This window comes from Taudactylus pleione, unplaced genomic scaffold (genome assembly GCF_031769625.1).
Source record: "Taudactylus pleione unplaced genomic scaffold, aTauple2 ptg000070l, whole genome shotgun sequence".
NCBI lineage: Eukaryota > Metazoa > Chordata > Amphibia > Anura > Myobatrachidae > Taudactylus > Taudactylus pleione.
This window is the reverse complement of record NW_028284472.1, coordinates 1987760-2005209: the sequence shown is the minus strand read 5'-3', so window position 1 is coordinate 2005209 and position 17450 is coordinate 1987760. Positions and strand designations below refer to the sequence as shown.

Here is a 17450-nt window from a genome sequence, read left to right as displayed (position 1 = left end):
GCAGCTCATAGGGGATGTAGCTCGGTGGTAGAGCGCATGCTTCGCTTGAATAAGCTCCTGAGATCAATCCCCAGAATCTCTAAGTTTTGCAAAATACAGCTTTTTACCATATGTAAACTCTCTAGAAGAGCCAAAGATAACAATCAAACCAATACAAGTACTCTACAGCAATAGTCAAAGTTGAATACAAATCATAAAAAATCAATCAAATATGATTATATTCATCATCTTCTTCATTCCATTTTTCAAAGTTAAGTTCCCATTGAATGCCTATTGCCATTCTCCTACACTGAGGGAAAACTTATGGTAAGTAGGAAATAGATTTTTTATTTTCAGTGGGAACTGAAGGCGACAACTCAAGCAAAGTTTAATAAAAGAGCGAGACAAATAATATAGCAAAACTAATTGATTAAGATTGAGAGACAAGTTCAAACACTTTGTGAACAAAAAGAGGATGGACATGGGCTTGGAGGGCGAGTACTTAATGAAATTTCAAAGCATGAAATGATGACAACATATCAACTCTACATAGATTGTCTGGTGAAGCATTAGCTAGCAATGCCCAAGAGGCAGTTTTAGCATGCATCCTTTGTGCCCTTCTTCTAAGTTCTGACACTGATGACCAAACAGAATGTAAGACAGCCCTCTAGTTAGCAAAGCTTGATCAATATCCACACCATTCATTAGTAAAAGTAGGGGAATCTGATGATAAACCAGTCTCTGATGGTGAACTTTAAGAGCATTCCAGTGTTTGGAATGGGCATCTTCCTGCATTCTCTTCAGCCATGATAACCATAAAGTCCTTGCAGTCAAGCATGGTATAATGCTTATGCTTCCATCCTCTAAGATATCCCTAATAACACTGAAAAGTAGTAAATCTCTAGTGAAATGTAAAGCTGCAATCACTTGTGCATAAAAAAATAGCAGCTCATAGGGGATATAGCTCAGTGGTTGAGCACATGCTTCGCATGTATGAAGCCGCGGATTCAATCCCCGGCATCTCCAAGTTTTACAAAATACAGCTTTTTACCATATGTAAACTCTCTAGTAGAGCCAAAGAAAACAAGCAAACCAATAAAAGTACTCTACAGCAATAGTGAAAGTTGAATACAAATCATAAAAAATCAATCAAATATGATTATATTCATCATCTTCTTCATTCCATTTTTCAAAGTTAAGTTCACATTGAATGCCTATTGCCATTCTCCTACACTGAGGGAAAACTATGGTAATGAGGAAATAGATTTTTTAATTTCATTGGGAACTGAAGGCGACTAAACGAGCAAAGTTTAATAAAAGAGCGAGACAAATAATATAGCAAAACTAATTGATTAAGATTGAGAGACAAGTTCAAACACTTTGTGAACAAAAAGAGGATGGACATGGGCTTGGAGGGAAGCACTTAATGATATTTCAAAGCATGGAATGATGACAACATATCAACTCTACATGGATTGTCTGGTGAAGCATTAGCTAGCAGTGGCCAAGAGGCAGACTTAGCATGCATCCTTTGTGCCCTTCTGCTAAGTTCTGACACTGATGACCAAACAGAATGTAAGACAGCCCTCTAGTTAGCAAAACTTGATCAATATCCACACCATTCATTAGTAAAAGTAGGGGATTCTGATGATGAACCAGTCTCTGATGGAGAACTTTAAGAGCACTCCAATGTTCGGAATGGGCATCTACTTGCATTCTCATCAGCCATGATAACCATAAAGTCCTTGCAGTCAAGCATGGTATAATGGTTATGCTTCCATCCTCTAAGATATCCCTAATAACACTGAAAAGTAGTAAATCTCTAGTGAAATGTAAAGCTGCAATCACTTGTGCATAAAAAAATAGCAGCTCATAGGGGATATAGCTCAGTGGTAGAGCGCATGCTTCGCATGTATGAGGCCCCGGATTCAATCCCCGGCATCTCCAAGTTTTACAAAATACAGCTTTTTACCATATGTAAACTCTCTAGTAGAGCCAAAGAAAACAAGCAAACCAATAAAAGTACTCTACAGCAATAGTCAAAGTTGAATACAAATCATAAAAAATCAATCAAATATGATTATATTCATCATCTTCTTCATTCCATTTTTCAAAGTTAAGTTCCCATTGAATGCCTATTGCCATTCTCCTACACTGAGGGAAAACATATGGTAAGTAGGAAATAGATTTTTTATTTTCAGTGGGAACTGAAGGCGACAACTCAAGCAAAGTTTAATAAAAGAGCGAGACAAATAATATAGCAAAACTAATTGATTAAGATTGAGAGACAAGTTCAAACACTTTGTGAACAAAAAGAGGATGGACATGGGCTTGGAGGGCAAGCACTTAATGACATTTCAAAGCATGGAATGATGACAACATATCAACTCTACATAGATTGTCTGGTGAAGCATTAGCTAGCAATGCCCAAGAGGAAGTCTTAGCATGCATCCTTTGTGCCCTTCTGCTAAGTTCTGACACTGATGACCAAACAGAATGTAAGACAGCCCTCTAGTTAGCAAAGCTTGATCAATATCCACACCATTCATTAGTAAAAGTAGGGGATTCTGATGATAAACCAGTCTCTGATGGAGAACTTTAAGAGCATTCCAATGTTTGGAATGGGCTTCTACTTGCATTCTCATCACCCATGAAAACTATAAAGTCCTTGCAGTCAAGCATGGTATAATGGTTATGCTTCCATCCTCTAAGATATCCCTAATAACACTGAAAATTAGTAAATCTCTAGTGAAATGTAAAGCTGCAATCACTTGCGCATAAAAAATAGCAGCTCATAGGGGATGTAGCTCAGTGGTAGAGCGCATGCTTCGCATGTATGAGGCCCCGGTTTCAATCCCCAGCATCTCCAAGTTTTACAAAATACAGCTTTTTACCATATGTAAACTCTCTAGTAGAGCCAAAGAAAACAAGCAAACCAATAAAAGTACTCTACAGCAATAGTCAAAGTTGAATACAAATCATAAAAAATCAATCAAATATGATTATATTCATCATCTTCTTCATTCCATTTTTCAAAGTTAAGTTCCCATTGAATGCTTATTGCCATTCTCCTACACTGAGGGAAAACTTATGGTAAGTAGGAAATAGATTTTTTATTTTCAGTGGGAACTGAAGGCGACAACTCAAGCAAAGTTTAATAAAAGAGCTAGACAAATAATATAGCAAATCTAATTGATTAAGATTGAGAGACAAATTCAAACACTTTGTGAAGAAAAAGAGGATGGACATGGGCTTGGAGTGCAAGCACTTAATGATATTTCAAAGCATGGAATGATGACAACATATCAACTCTACATAGATTGTCTGGTGAAGCATTAGCTAGCAGTGGCCAAGAGGCAGTCTTAGCATGCATCCTTTGTGCCCTTCTGCTAAGTTCTGACACTGATGACCAAACAGAATGTAAGACAGCCCTCTAGTTAGCAAAACTTGATCAATATCCACACCATTCATTAGTAAAAGTAGGGGATTCTGATGATGAACCAGTCTCTGATGGAGAACTTTAAGAGCATTCCAATGTTCGGAATAGGCATCTACTTGCATTCTCATCAGCCATGAAAACCATAAAGTCCTTGAAGTCAGGCATGGTATAATGGTTATCCTTCCATCCTCTAAGATATCACTAATAACACTGAAAAGTAGTAAATCTCTAGTGAATTGTAAAGCTGCAATCACTTATGCATCAGAAAATAACAGCTCATAGGGGATGTAGCTCGGTGGTAGAGCGCATGCTTCGCTTGTATAAGCTCCTGAGTTCAGTCCCCAGAATCTCTAAGTTTTGCAAAATACAGCTTTTTACCATATGTAAACTCTCTAGAAGAGCCAAAGATATCAAGCAAACCAATACAAGAACTCTACAGCAATAGTCAAAGTTGAATACAAATCATAAAAAATTAATCAAATATGATTATATTCATCATCTTCTTTACTCCATTTTTCAAAGTTAAGTTCCCATTGAATGCCTATTGCCATTCTCCTACACTGAGGGAAAACATATGGTAAGTAGGAAACAGATTTTTTATTCTCAGTGGGAACTGAAGGCGACTACCTGAGCAAAGTTTAATAAAAGAGCGAGACAATTAATATAGCATAACTAAATGATTAAGATTGAGAGACAAGTTCAACCACTTTATGAACAAAAAGAGGATGGACATGGGCTTGGAGGGCAAGCACTTAATGAAATTTCAAAGCATGGAATGATGACAACATATCAACTCTACATAGATTGCCTGGTGAAGCATTAGCTAGCAGTGGCCAAGAGGCAGTCGTAGCATGCATCCTTTGTGCCCTTCTGCTAAGTTCTGACACTGATGACCAAACAGAATGTAAGACAGCCCTCTAGTTAGCAAAACTTGATCAATATCCACACCATTCTGTAGTAAAAGTAGGGGATTCTGATGATGAACCAGTCTCTGATGGAGAACTTTAAGAGCATTCCAATGTTCGGAATGGGAATCTACTTGCATTCTCATCAGCCATGAAAACCATAAAGTCCTTGAAGTCAAGCATGGTATAATGGTTATCCTTCCATCATCTAAGATATCCCTAATAACACTGAAAAGTTGTAAATCTCTAGTGAATTGTAAAGCTGCAATCACTTATGCATCAGAAAATAGCAGCTCATATGGGATGTAGCTTGGTGGTAGAGCGCAGGCTTCGCTTGTATAAGCTCCTGAGTTCAATCCCCAGAATCTCTAAGTTTTGCAAAATACAGATTTTTACCATATGTAAACTCTCTAGAAGAGCCAAAGATAACAAGCAAACCAATACAAGTATTCTACAGCAATAGTCAAAGTTGAATACAAATCATAAAAAATTAATCAAATATGATTATATTCATCATCTTCTTCATTCCATTTTTCAAAGTTAAGTTCCCATTGAATGCCTATTGCCATTCTCCTACACTGAGGGAAAACATATGGTAAGTAGGAAATAGATTTTTTATTTTCAGTGGGAACTGAAGGTGACAACTCAAGCAAAGTTTAATAAAAGAGCGAGACAAATAATATAGCAAAACTAATTGATTAAGATTGAGAGACAAGTTCAAACACTTTGTGAACAAAAAGAGGATGGACATGGGCTTGGAGGGCAAGCACTTAATGAAATTTCAAAGCATGGAATGATGACAACATATGAACTCTACTTAGATTGTCTGGTGAAGCATTAGCTAGCAATGCCCAAGAGGCAGTCTTAGCATGCATCCTTTGTGCCCTTCTACTAAGTTCTGACACAGATGAACAAACAGAATATAAGACAGCCCTCTAGTTAGCAAAACTTGATCAATATCCACACCATTCATTAGTAAAAGTAGGGGATTCTGATGATAAACCAGTCTCTGATGGAGAACTTTATGAGCATTCCAATGTTTGGAATGGGCTTCTACTTTCATTCTCATCACCCATGAAAACCATAAAGTCCTTGCAGTCAAGCATGGTATAATGCTTATGCTTCCATCCTCTAAGATATCCCTAATAACACCGAAAAGTAGTAAATCTCTAGTGAAATGTAAAGCTGCAATCACTTGTGCATAAAAAAATAGCAGCTCATAGGGGATGTAGCTCAGTGGTAGAGCGCATGCTTCGCATGTATGAGTTCCCGGTTTCAATCCCCGGCATCTCCAAGTTTTACAAAATACAGCTTTTTACCATATGTAAACTCTCTAGTAGAGCCAAAGAAAACAAGCAAACCAATAAAAGTACTCTACAGCAATAGTCAAAGTTGAATACAAATCATAAAAAATCAATCAAATATGATTATATTCATCATCTTCTTCATTCCATTTTTCAAAGTTAAGTTCCCATTGAATGCTTATTGCCATTCTCCTACACTGCGGGAAAACTTATGGTAAGTAGGAAATAGATTTTTTATTTTCAGTGAGAACTGAAGGCGACAACTCAAGCAAAGTTTAATAAAAGAGCGAGACAAATAATATAGCAAAAGTAATTGATTAAGATTGAGAGACAAGTTCAAACACTTTGTGAACAAAAAGAGGATGGACATGGGCTTGGAGGGCAAGCATTTAATGATATTTCAAAGCATGGAATGATGACAACATATCAACTCTACATAGATTGTCTGGTGAAGCATTAGCTTGCAGTGGCCAAGAGGCAGTCTTAGCATGCATCCTTTGTGCCCTTCTGCTAAGTTCTGACACTGATGACCAAACAGAATGTAAGACAGCCCTCTAGTTAGCAAAACTTGATCAAAATCCACACCATTCATTAGTAAAAGTAGGGGATTCTGATGATGAACCAGTCTCTGATGGAGAACTTTAAGAGCATTCCAATGTTCGGAATAGGCATCTACTTGCATTCTCATCAGCCATGAAAACCATAAAGTCCTTGAAGTCAGGCATGGTATAATGGTTATCCTTCCATCCTCTAAGATATCACTAATAACACTGAAAAGTAGTAAATCTCTAGTGAATTGTAAAGCTGCAATCACTTATGCATCAGAAAATAACAGCTCATAGGGGATGTATCTCGGTGGTAGAGCGCATGCTTCGCTTGTATAAGCTCCTGAGTTCAGTCCCCAGAATCTCTAAGTTTTGCAAAATACAGCTTTTTACCATATGTAAACTCTCTAGAAGAGCCAAAGATATCAAGCAAACCAATACAAGAACTCTACAGCAATAGTCAAAGTTGAATACAAATCATAAAAAATTAATCAAATATGATTATATTCATCATCTTCTTTACTCCATTTTTCAAAGTTAAGTTCCCATTGAATGCCTATTGCCATTCTCCTACACTGAGGGAAAACATATGGTAAGTAGGAAACAGATTTTTTATTCTCAGTGGGAACTGAAGGCGACTACCTGAGCAAAGTTTAATAAAAGAGCGAGACAATTAATATAGCATAACTAAATGATTAAGATTGAGAGACAAGTTCAACCACTTTATGAACAAAAAGAGGATGGACATGGGCTTGGAGGGCAAGCACTTAATGAAATTTCAAAGCATGGAATGATGACAACATATCAACTCTACATAGATTGCCTGGTGAAGCATTAGCTAGCAGTGGCCAAGAGGCAGTCGTAGCATGCATCCTTTGTGCCCTTCTGCTAAGTTCTGACACTGATGACCAAACAGAATGTAAGACAGCCCTCTAGTTAGCAAAACTTGATCAATATCCACACCATTCTGTAGTAAAAGTAGGGGATTCTGATGATGAACCAGTCTCTGATGGAGAACTTTAAGAGCATTCCAATGTTCGGAATGGGAATCTACTTGCATTCTCATCAGCCATGAAAACCATAAAGTCCTTGAAGTCAAGCATGGTATAATGGTTATCCTTCCATCATCTAAGATATCCCTAATAACACTGAAAAGTTGTAAATCTCTAGTGAATTGTAAAGCTGCAATCACTTATGCATCAGAAAATAGCAGCTCATATGGGATGTAGCTTGGTGGTAGAGCGCAGGCTTCGCTTGTATAAGCTCCTGAGTTCAATCCCCAGAATCTCTAAGTTTTGCAAAATACAGATTTTTACCATATGTAAACTCTCTAGAAGAGCCAAAGATAACAAGCAAACCAATACAAGTATTCTACAGCAATAGTCAAAGTTGAATACAAATCATAAAAAATTAATCAAATATGATTATATTCATCATCTTCTTCATTCCATTTTTCAAAGTTAAGTTCCCATTGAATGCCTATTGCCATTCTCCTACACTGAGGGAAAACATATGGTAAGTAGGAAATAGATTTTTTATTTTCAGTGGGAACTGAAGGTGACAACTCAAGCAAAGTTTAATAAAAGAGCGAGACAAATAATATAGCAAAACTAATTGATTAAGATTGAGAGACATGTTCAAACACTTTGTGAACAAAAAGAGGATGGACATGGGCTTGGAGGGCAAGCACTTAATGAAATTTCAAAGCATGGAATGATGACAACATATCAACTCTACATAGATTGTCTGGTGAAGCATTAGCTAGCAATGCCCAAGAGGCAGTCTTAGCATGCATCCTTTGTGCCCTTCTGCTAAGTTCTGACACTGATGACCTAACAGAATGTAAGACAGCCCTCTAGTTAGCAAAACTTGATCAATATCCACACCATTCATTAGTAAAAGTAGGGGATTCTGATGATAAACCAGTCTCTGATGGAGAACTTTATGAGCATTCCAGTGTTTGGAATGGGCATCTACTTGCATTCTCATCAGCCATGAAAACCATAAAGTCCTTGCAGTCAAGCATGGTATAATGGTTATGCTTCCATCCTCTAAGATATCCCTAATAACACTGAAAAGTAGTAAATCTCTAGTAAAATATAAAGCTGCAATCACTTGTGCATAAAAAAATAGCAGCTCATAGGGGATGTAGCTCAGTGGTAGAGCGCATGCTTCGCATGTATGAGGCCCCGGTTTCAATCCCCGGCATCTCCAAGTTTTACAAAATACAGCTTTTTACCATATGAAAACTCTCTAGTAGAGCCTAAGAAAACAAGCAAACCAATGAAAGTACTCTAGAGCAATAGTCAAAGTTGAATACAAATCATAAAAAATCAATCAAATATGATTATTTTCATCATCTTCTTCATTCCATTTTTCAAAGTTAAGTTCCCATTGAATGCTTATTGCCATTCTCCTACACTGAGGGAAAACTTATGGTAAGTAGGAAATAGATTTTTTATTTTCAGTGGGAACTGAAGGCAACAACTCAAGCAAAGTTTAATAAAAGAGCGAGACAAATAATATAGCAAAACTAATTGATTAAGATTGAGAGACAAGTTCAAACACTTTGTGAACAAAAAGAGGATGTACATGGGCTTGGAGGGCAAGCACTTAATGATATATCAAAGCATGGAATGATGACAACATATCAATTCTACATGGATTGTCTGGTGAAGCATTAGCTAGCAGTGGCCAAGAGGCAGTCATAGCATGCATCCTTTGTGCCCTTCTGCTTAGTTCTGACACTGATGACCAAACAGAATGTAAGACAGCCCTCTAGTTAGCAAAATTTGATCAATATCCACACCATTCGTTAGTAAAAGTAGGGGATTCTGATGATGAACCAGTCTCTGATGGAGAACTTTAAGAGCATTCCAATGTTCGGAATGGGCATCTACTTGCATTCTCATCAGCCATGAAAACCATAAAGTCCTTGAAGTCAAGCATGGTATAATGGTTATCCTTCCATCCTCTAAGATATCACTAATAACACTGAAAAGTAGTAAATCTCTAGAGATTTGTAAAGCTGCAATCACTTATGCATCTGAAAATAGCAGCTCATAGGGGATGTAGCTCGGTGGTAGAGCGCATGCTTCGCTTGAATAAGCTCCTGAGATCAATCCCCAGAATCTCTAAGTTTTGCAAAATACAGCTTTTTACCATATGTAAACTCTCTAGAAGAGCCAAAGATAACAATCAAACCAATACAAGTACTCTACAGCAATAGTCAAAGTTGAATATAAATCATAAAAAATCAATCAAATATGATTATATTCATCATCTTCTTCATTCCATTTTTCAAAGTTAAGTTCCCATTGAATGCCTATTGCCATTCTCCTACACTGAGGGAAAACATATGGTAAGTAGGAAATAGATTTTTTATTCTCAGAGGGAACTGATGGCGACTACCTGAGCAAAGTTTAATAAAAGAGCGAGACAAATAATATAGCAGAACTAAATGATTAAGATTGAGAGACAAGTTCAACCACTTTATGAACAAAAAGAGGATGGACATGGGCTTGGAGGGCAAGCACTTAATGAAATTTCAAAGCATGGAATGATGACAACATATCAACTTTACATAGATTGTCTGGTGAAGCATTAGCTAGCAATGCCCAAGAGGCAGTCTTAGCATGCATCCTTTGTGCCCTTCTGCTAAGTTCTGACACTGATGACCTAACAGAATGTAAGACAGCCCTCTAGTTAGCAAAACTTGATCAATATCCACACCATTCATTAGTAAAAGTAGGGGATTCTGATGATAAACCAGTCTCTGATGGAGAACTTTATGAGCATTCCAGTGTTTGGAATGGGCATCTACTTGCATTCTCATCAGCCATGAAAACCATAAAGTCCTTGCAGTCAAGCATGGTATAATGGTTATGCTTCCATCCTCTAAGATATCCCTAATAACACTGAAAAGTAGTAAATCTCTAGTAAAATATAAAGCTGCAATCACTTGTGCATAAAAAAATAGCAGCTCATAGGGGATGTAGCTCAGTGGTAGAGCGCATGCTTCGCATGTATGAGGCCCCGGTTTCAATCCCCGGCATCTCCAAGTTTTACAAAATACAGCTTTTTACCATATGTAAACTCTCTAGTAGAGCCTAAGAAAACAAGCAAACCAATGAAAGTACTCTAGAGCAATAGTCAAAGTTGAATACAAATCATAAAAAATCAATCAAATATGATTATTTTCATCATCTTCTTCATTCCATTTTTCAAAGTTAAGTTCCCATTGAATGCTTATTGCCATTCTCCTACACTGAGGGAAAACTTATGGTAAGTAGGAAATAGATTTTTTATTTTCAGTGGGAACTGAAGGCGACAACTCAAGCAAAGTTTAATAAAAGAGCGAGACAAATAATATAGCAAAACTAATTGATTAAGATTGAGAGACAAGTTCAAACACTTTGTGAACAAAAAGAGGATGTACATGGGCTTGGAGGGCAAGCACTTAATGATATATCAAAGCATGGAATGATGACAACATATCAATTCTACATGGATTGTCTGGTGAAGCATTAGCTAGCAGTGGCCAAGAGGCAGTCATAGCATGCATCCTTTGTGCCCTTCTGCTTAGTTCTGACACTGATGACCAAACAGAATGTAAGACAGCCCTCTAGTTAGCAAAATTTGATCAATATCCACACCATTCATTAGTAAAAGTAGGGGATTCTGATGATGAACCAGTCTCTGATGGAGAACTTTAAGAGCATTCCAATGTTCGGAATGGGCATCTACTTGCATTCTCATCAGCCATGAAAACAACCATAAAGTCCTTGAAGTCAAGCATGGTATAATGGTTATCCTTCCATCCTCTAAGATATCACTAATAACACTGAAAAGTAGTAAATCTCTAGAGATTTGTAAAGCTGCAATCACTTATGCATCTGAAAATAGCAGCTCATAGGGGATGTAGCTCGGTGGTAGAGCGCATGCTTCGCTTGAATAAGCTCCTGAGATCAATCCCCAGAATCTCTAAGTTTTGCAAAATACAGCTTTTTACCATATGTAAACTCTCTAGAAGAGCCAAAGATAACAATCAAACCAATACAAGTACTCTACAGCAATAGTCAAAGTTGAATACAAATCATAAAAAATCAATCAAATATGATTATATTCATCATCTTCTTCATTCCATTTTTCAAAGTTAAGTTCCCATTGAATGCCTATTGCCATTCTCCTACACTGAGGGAAAACATATGGTAAGTAGGAAATAGATTTTTTATTCTCAGAGGGAACTGATGGCGACTACCTGAGCAAAGTTTAATAAAAGAGCGAGACAAATAATATAGCAGAACTAAATGATTAAGATTGAGAGACAAGTTCAATCACTTTATGAACAAAAAGAGGATGGACATGGGCTTGGAGGGCAAGCACTTAATGAAATTTCAAAGCATGGAATGATGACAACATATCAACTCTACATAGATTGTCTGGTGAAGCATTAGCTAGCAATGCCCAAGAGGCAGTCTTAGCATGCATCCTTTGTGCCCTTCTGCTAAGTTCTGACACTGATGACCTAACAGAATGTAAGACAGCCCTCTAGTTAGCAAAACTTGATCAATATCCACACCATTCATTAGTAAAAGTAGGGGATTCTGATGATAAACCAGTCTCTGATGGAGAACTTTATGAGCATTCCAGTGTTTGGAATGGGCATCTACTTGCATTCTCATCAGCCATGAAAAACATAAAGTCCTTGCAGTCAAGCATGGTATAATGGTTATGCTTCCATCCTCTAAGATATCCCTAATAACACTGAAAAGTAGTAAATCTCTAGTAAAATATAAAGCTGCAATCACTTGTGCATAAAAAAATAGCAGCTCATAGGGGATGTAGCTCAGTGGTAGAGCGCATGCTTCGCATGTATGAGGCCCCGGTTTCAATCCCCGGCATCTCCAAGTTTTACAAAATACAGCTTTTTACCATATGTAAACTCTCTAGTAGAGCCTAAGAAAACAAGCAAACCAATGAAAGTACTCTAGAGCAATAGTCAAAGTTGAATACAAATCATAAAAAATCAATCAAATATGATTATTTTCATCATCTTCTTCATTCCATTTTTCAAAATTAAGTTCCCATTGAATGCTTATTGCCATTCTCCTACACTGAGGGAAAACTTATGGTAAGTAGGAAATAGATTTTTTATTTTCAGTGGGAACTGAAGGCGACAACTCAAGCAAAGTTTAATAAAAGAGCGAGACAAATAATATAGCAAAACTAATTGATTAAGATTGAGAGACAAGTTCAAACACTTTGTGAACAAAAAGAGGATGGACATGGGCTTGGAGGGCAAGCACTTAATGATATATCAAAGCATGGAATGATGACAACATATCAATTCTACATGGATTGTCTGGTGAAGCATTAGCTAGCAGTGGCCAAGAGGCAGTCATAGCATGCATCCTTTGTGCCCTTCTGCTTAGTTCTGACACTGATGACCAAACAGAATGTAAGACAGCCCTCTAGTTAGCAAAACTTGATCAATATCCACACCATTCGTTAGTAAAAGTAGGGGATTCTGATGATGAACCAGTCTCTGATGGAGAACTTTAAGAGCATTCCAATGTTCGGAATGGGCATCTACTTGCATTCTCATCAGCCATGAAAACCATAAAGTCCTTGAAGTCAAGCATGGTATAATGGTTATCCTTCCATCCTCTAAGATATCACTAATAACACTGAAAAGTAGTAAATCTCTAGAGATTTGTAAAGCTGCAATCACTTATGCATCTGAAAATAGCAGCTCATAGGGGATGTAGCTCGGTGGTAGAGCGCATGCTTCGCTTGAATAAGCTCCTGAGATCAATCCCCAGAATCTCTAAGTTTTGCAAAATACAGCTTTTTACCATATGTAAACTCTCTAGAAGAGCCAAAGATAACAATCAAACCAATACAAGTACTCTACAGCAATAGTCAAAGTTGAATACAAATCATAAAAAATAAATCAAATATGATTATATTCATCATCTTCTTCATTCCATTTTTCAAAGTTAAGTTCCCATTGAATGCCTATTGCCATTCTCCTACACTGAGGGAAAACATATGGTAAGTAGGAAATAGATTTTTTATTCTCAGAGGGAACTGATGGCGACTACCTGAGCAAAGTTTAATAAAAGAGCGAGACAAATAATATAGCAGAACTAAATGATTAAGATTGAGAGACAAGTTCAACCACTTTATGAACAAAAAGAAGATGGACATGGGCTTGGAGGGCGAGTACTTAATGAAATTTCAAAGCATGAAATGATGACAACATATCAACTCTACATAGATTGTCTGGTGAAGCATTAGCTAGCAATGCCCAAGAGGCAGTTTTAGCATGCATCCTTTGTGCCCTTCTGCTAAGTTCTGACACTGATGACCAAACAGAATGTAAGACAGCCCTCTAGTTAGCAAAACTTGATCAATATCCACACCATTCATTAGTAAAAGTAGGGGATTCTGATGATGAACCAGTCTCTGATGGAGAACTTTAAGAGCATTCCAATGTTCGGAATAGGCATCTACTTGCATTCTCATCAGCCATGAAAATCATAAAGTCCTTGAAGTCAGGCATGGTATAATGGTTATCCTTCCATCCTCTAAGATATCACTAATAACACTGAAAAGTAGTAAATCTCTAGTGAATTGTAAAGCTGCAATCACTTATGCATCAGAAAATAGCAGCTCATAGGGGATGTAGCTCGGTGGTAGAGCGCATGCTTCGCTTGTATAAGCTCCTGAGTTCAGTCCCCAGAATCTCTAAGTTTTGCAAAATACAGCTTTTTACCATATGTAAACTCTCTAGAAGAGCCAAAGATATCAAGCAAACCAATACAAGAACTCTACAGCAATAGTCAAAGTTGAATACAAATCATAAAAAATTAATCAAATATGATTATATTCGTCATCTTCTTTACTCCATTTTTCAAAGTTAAGTTCCCATTGAATGCCTATTGCCATTCTCCTACACTGAGGGAAAACATATGGTAAGTAGGAAACAGATTTTTTATTCTCAGTGGGAACTGAAGGCGACTACCTGAGCAAAGTTTAATAAAAGAGCGAGACAAATAATATAGCATAACTAAATGATTAAGATTGAGAGACAAGTTCAACCACTTTATGAACAAAAAGAGGATGGACATGGGCTTGGAGGGCAAGCACTTAATGAAATTTCAAAGCATGGAATGATGACAACATATCAACTCTACATAGATTGCCTGGTGAAGCATTAGCTAGCAGTGGCCAAGAGGCAGTCGTAGCATGCATCCTTTGTGCCCTTCTGCTAAGTTCTGACACTGATGACCAAACAGAATGTAAGACAGCCCTCTAGTTAGCAAAACTTGATCAATATCCACACCATTCTGTAGTAAAAGTAAGGGATTCTGATGATGAACCAGTCTCTGATGGAGAACTTTAAGAGCATTCCAATGTTCGGAATGGGAATCTACTTGCATTCTCATCAGCCATGAAAACCATAAAGTCCTTGAAGTCAAGCATGGTATAATGGTTATCCTTCCATCATCTAAGATATCCCTAATAACACTGAAAAGTTGTAAATCTCTAGTGAATTGTAAAGCTGCAATCACTTATGCATCAGAAAATAGCAGCTCATATGGGATGTAGCTTGGTGGTAGAGCGCAGGCTTCGCTTGTATAAGCTCCTGAGTTCAATCCCCAGAATCTCTAAGTTTTGCAAAATACAGATTTTTACCATATGTAAACTCTCTAGAAGAGCCAAAGATAACAAGCAAACCAATACAAGTATTCTACAGAAATAGTCAAAGTTGAATACAAATCATAAAAAATTAATCAAATATGATTATATTCATCATCTTCTTCATTCCATTTTTCAAAGTTAAGTTCCCATTGAATGCCTATTGCCATTCTCCTACACTGAGGGAAAACATATGGTAAGTAGGAAATAGATTTTTTATTTTCAGTGGGAACTGAAGGTGACAACTCAAGCAAAGTTTAATAAAAGAGCGAGACAAATAATATAGCAAAACTAATTGATTAAGATTGAGAGACAAGTTCAAACACTTTGTGAACAAAAAGAGGATGGACATGGGCTTGGAGGGCAAGCACTTAATGAAATTTCAAAGCATGGAATGATGACAACATATCAACTCTACATAGATTGTCTGGTGAAGCATTAGCTAGCAATGCCCAAGAGGCAGTCTTAGCATGCATCCTTTGTGCCCTTCTGCTAAGTTCTGACACTGATGACTAAACAGAATGTTAGACAGCCCTCTAGTTAGCAAAGCTTGATCAATATCCACACCATTCATTAGTAAAAGTAGGGGATTCTGATGATAAACCAGTCTCTGATGGAGAACTTTAAGAGCATTACAATGTTTGGAATGGGCATCTACCTGCATTCTCTTCAGCCATGAAAACCATAAAGTCCTTGCAGTCAAGCATTGTATAAAGGTTATGCTTCCATCCTCTAAGATATCCCTAATAACACTGAAAAGTAGTAAATCTCTAGTGAAATGTAAAGCTGCAATAACTTGTGCATAAAAAAATAGCAGCTCATAGGGGATGAAGCTCAGTGGTAGAGCGCATGCTTCGCATGTATGAGGCCCCGGTTTCAATCCCCGGCATCTCCAAGTTTTACAAAATACAGCTTTTTACTATATGTAAACTCTCTAGAAGAGCCAAAGATAACAAGCAAACCAATACAAGTATTCTACAGAAATAGTCAAAGTTGAATACAAATCATAAAAAATTAATCAAATATGATTATATTCATCATCTTCTTCATTCCATTTTTCAAAGTTAAGTTCCCATTGAATGCCTATTGCCATTCTCCTACACTGAGGGAAAACATATGGTAAGTAGGAAATAGATTTTTTATTTTCAGTGGGAACTGAAGGTGACAACTCAAGCAAAGTTTAATAAAAGAGCGAGACAAATAATATAGCAAAACTAATTGATTAAGATTGAGAGACAAGTTCAAACACTTTGTGAACAAAAAGAGGATGGACATGGGCTTGGAGGGCAAGCACTTAATGAAATTTCAAAGCATGGAATGATGACAACATATCAACTCTACATAGATTGTCTGGTGAAGCATTAGCTAGCAATGCCCAAGAGGCAGTCTTAGCATGCATCCTTTGTGCCCTTCTGCTAAGTTCTGACACTGATGACTAAACAGAATGTTAGACAGCCCTCTAGTTAGCAAAGCTTGATCAATATCCACACCATTCATTAGTAAAAGTAGGGGATTCTGATGATAAACCAGTCTCTGATGGAGAACTTTAAGAGCATTACAATGTTTGGAATGGGCATCTACCTGCATTCTCTTCAGCCATGAAAACCATAAAGTCCTTGCAGTCAAGCATTGTATAAAGGTTATGCTTCCATCCTCTAAGATATCCCTAATAACACTGAAAAGTAGTAAATCTCTAGTGAAATGTAAAGCTGCAATAACTTGTGCATAAAAAAATAGCAGCTCATAGGGGATGAAGCTCAGTGGTAGAGCACATGCTTCGCATGTATGAGGCCCCGGGTTCAATCCCCGGCATCTCCAAGTTTTACAAAATACAGCTTTTTACCATATGTAAACTCTCTAGTAGAGCCAAAGAAAACAAGCAAACCAATAAAAGTACTCTACAGCAATAGTCAAAGTTGAATACAAATCATAAAAAATCAATCAAATATGATTATATTCATCATCTTCTTCATTCCAGTTTTCAAAGTTAAGTACCTATTGAATGCCTATTGCCATTCTCCTACACTGAGGGAAAACATATGGTAAGTAGGAAATAGATTTTTTATTTTCAGTGGGAACTGAAGGCGACTACCTGAGCAAAGTTTAATAAAAGAGCGAGACAAATAATATAGCAAAACTAATTGATTAAGATTGAGAGACAAGTTCAAACACTTTGTGAACAAAAAGAGGATGGACATGGGCTTGGAGGGCAAGCACTTAATGATATATCAAAGCATGGAATGATGACAACATATCAATTCTACATGGATTGTCTGGTGAAGCATTAGCTAGCAGTGGCCAAGAGGCAGTCATAGCATGCATCCTTTGTGCCCTTCTGCTTAGTTCTGACACTGATGACCAAACAGAATGTAAGACAGCCCTCTAGTTAGCAAAACTTGATCAATATCCACACCATTCGTTAGTAAAAGTAGGGGATTCTGATGATGAACCAGTCTCTGATGGAGAACTTTAAGAGCATTCCAATGTTCGGAATGGGCATCTACTTGCATTCTCATCAGCCATGAAAACCATAAAGTCCTTGAAGTCAAGCATGGTATAATGGTTATCCTTC

At 37.3% G+C, this 17450-nt stretch overlaps 8 non-coding genes across 8 annotated transcripts; all 8 read left to right on the top strand.

Moving 5' to 3' along the window:
• Window positions 1-1854: 1854 nt before the first annotated feature.
• On the top strand, window positions 1855-1926 carry TRNAA-CGC (transfer RNA alanine (anticodon CGC)). The gene has a single exon. It is a non-coding gene; the product is annotated as a tRNA-Ala (tRNA).
• Window positions 1927-2776: 850 nt separating this feature from the next.
• TRNAA-CGC (transfer RNA alanine (anticodon CGC)) lies at window positions 2777-2848 on the top strand. The gene has a single exon. It is a non-coding gene; the product is annotated as a tRNA-Ala (tRNA).
• Window positions 2849-5545: 2697 nt separating this feature from the next.
• Window positions 5546-5617, top strand: TRNAA-CGC (transfer RNA alanine (anticodon CGC)). Its single transcript has one exon. It is a non-coding gene; the product is annotated as a tRNA-Ala (tRNA).
• Window positions 5618-8314: 2697 nt separating this feature from the next.
• On the top strand, window positions 8315-8386 carry TRNAA-CGC (transfer RNA alanine (anticodon CGC)). The gene has a single exon. It is a non-coding gene; the product is annotated as a tRNA-Ala (tRNA).
• Window positions 8387-10160: 1774 nt separating this feature from the next.
• On the top strand, window positions 10161-10232 carry TRNAA-CGC (transfer RNA alanine (anticodon CGC)). The gene has a single exon. It is a non-coding gene; the product is annotated as a tRNA-Ala (tRNA).
• A 1777-nt stretch (window positions 10233-12009) lies between these two features.
• Window positions 12010-12081, top strand: TRNAA-CGC (transfer RNA alanine (anticodon CGC)). The gene has a single exon. It is a non-coding gene; the product is annotated as a tRNA-Ala (tRNA).
• A 3620-nt stretch (window positions 12082-15701) lies between these two features.
• Window positions 15702-15773, top strand: TRNAA-CGC (transfer RNA alanine (anticodon CGC)). The gene has a single exon. It is a non-coding gene; the product is annotated as a tRNA-Ala (tRNA).
• Window positions 15774-16624: 851 nt separating this feature from the next.
• TRNAA-CGC (transfer RNA alanine (anticodon CGC)) lies at window positions 16625-16696 on the top strand. The gene has a single exon. It is a non-coding gene; the product is annotated as a tRNA-Ala (tRNA).
• Window positions 16697-17450: the final 754 nt, after the last annotated feature.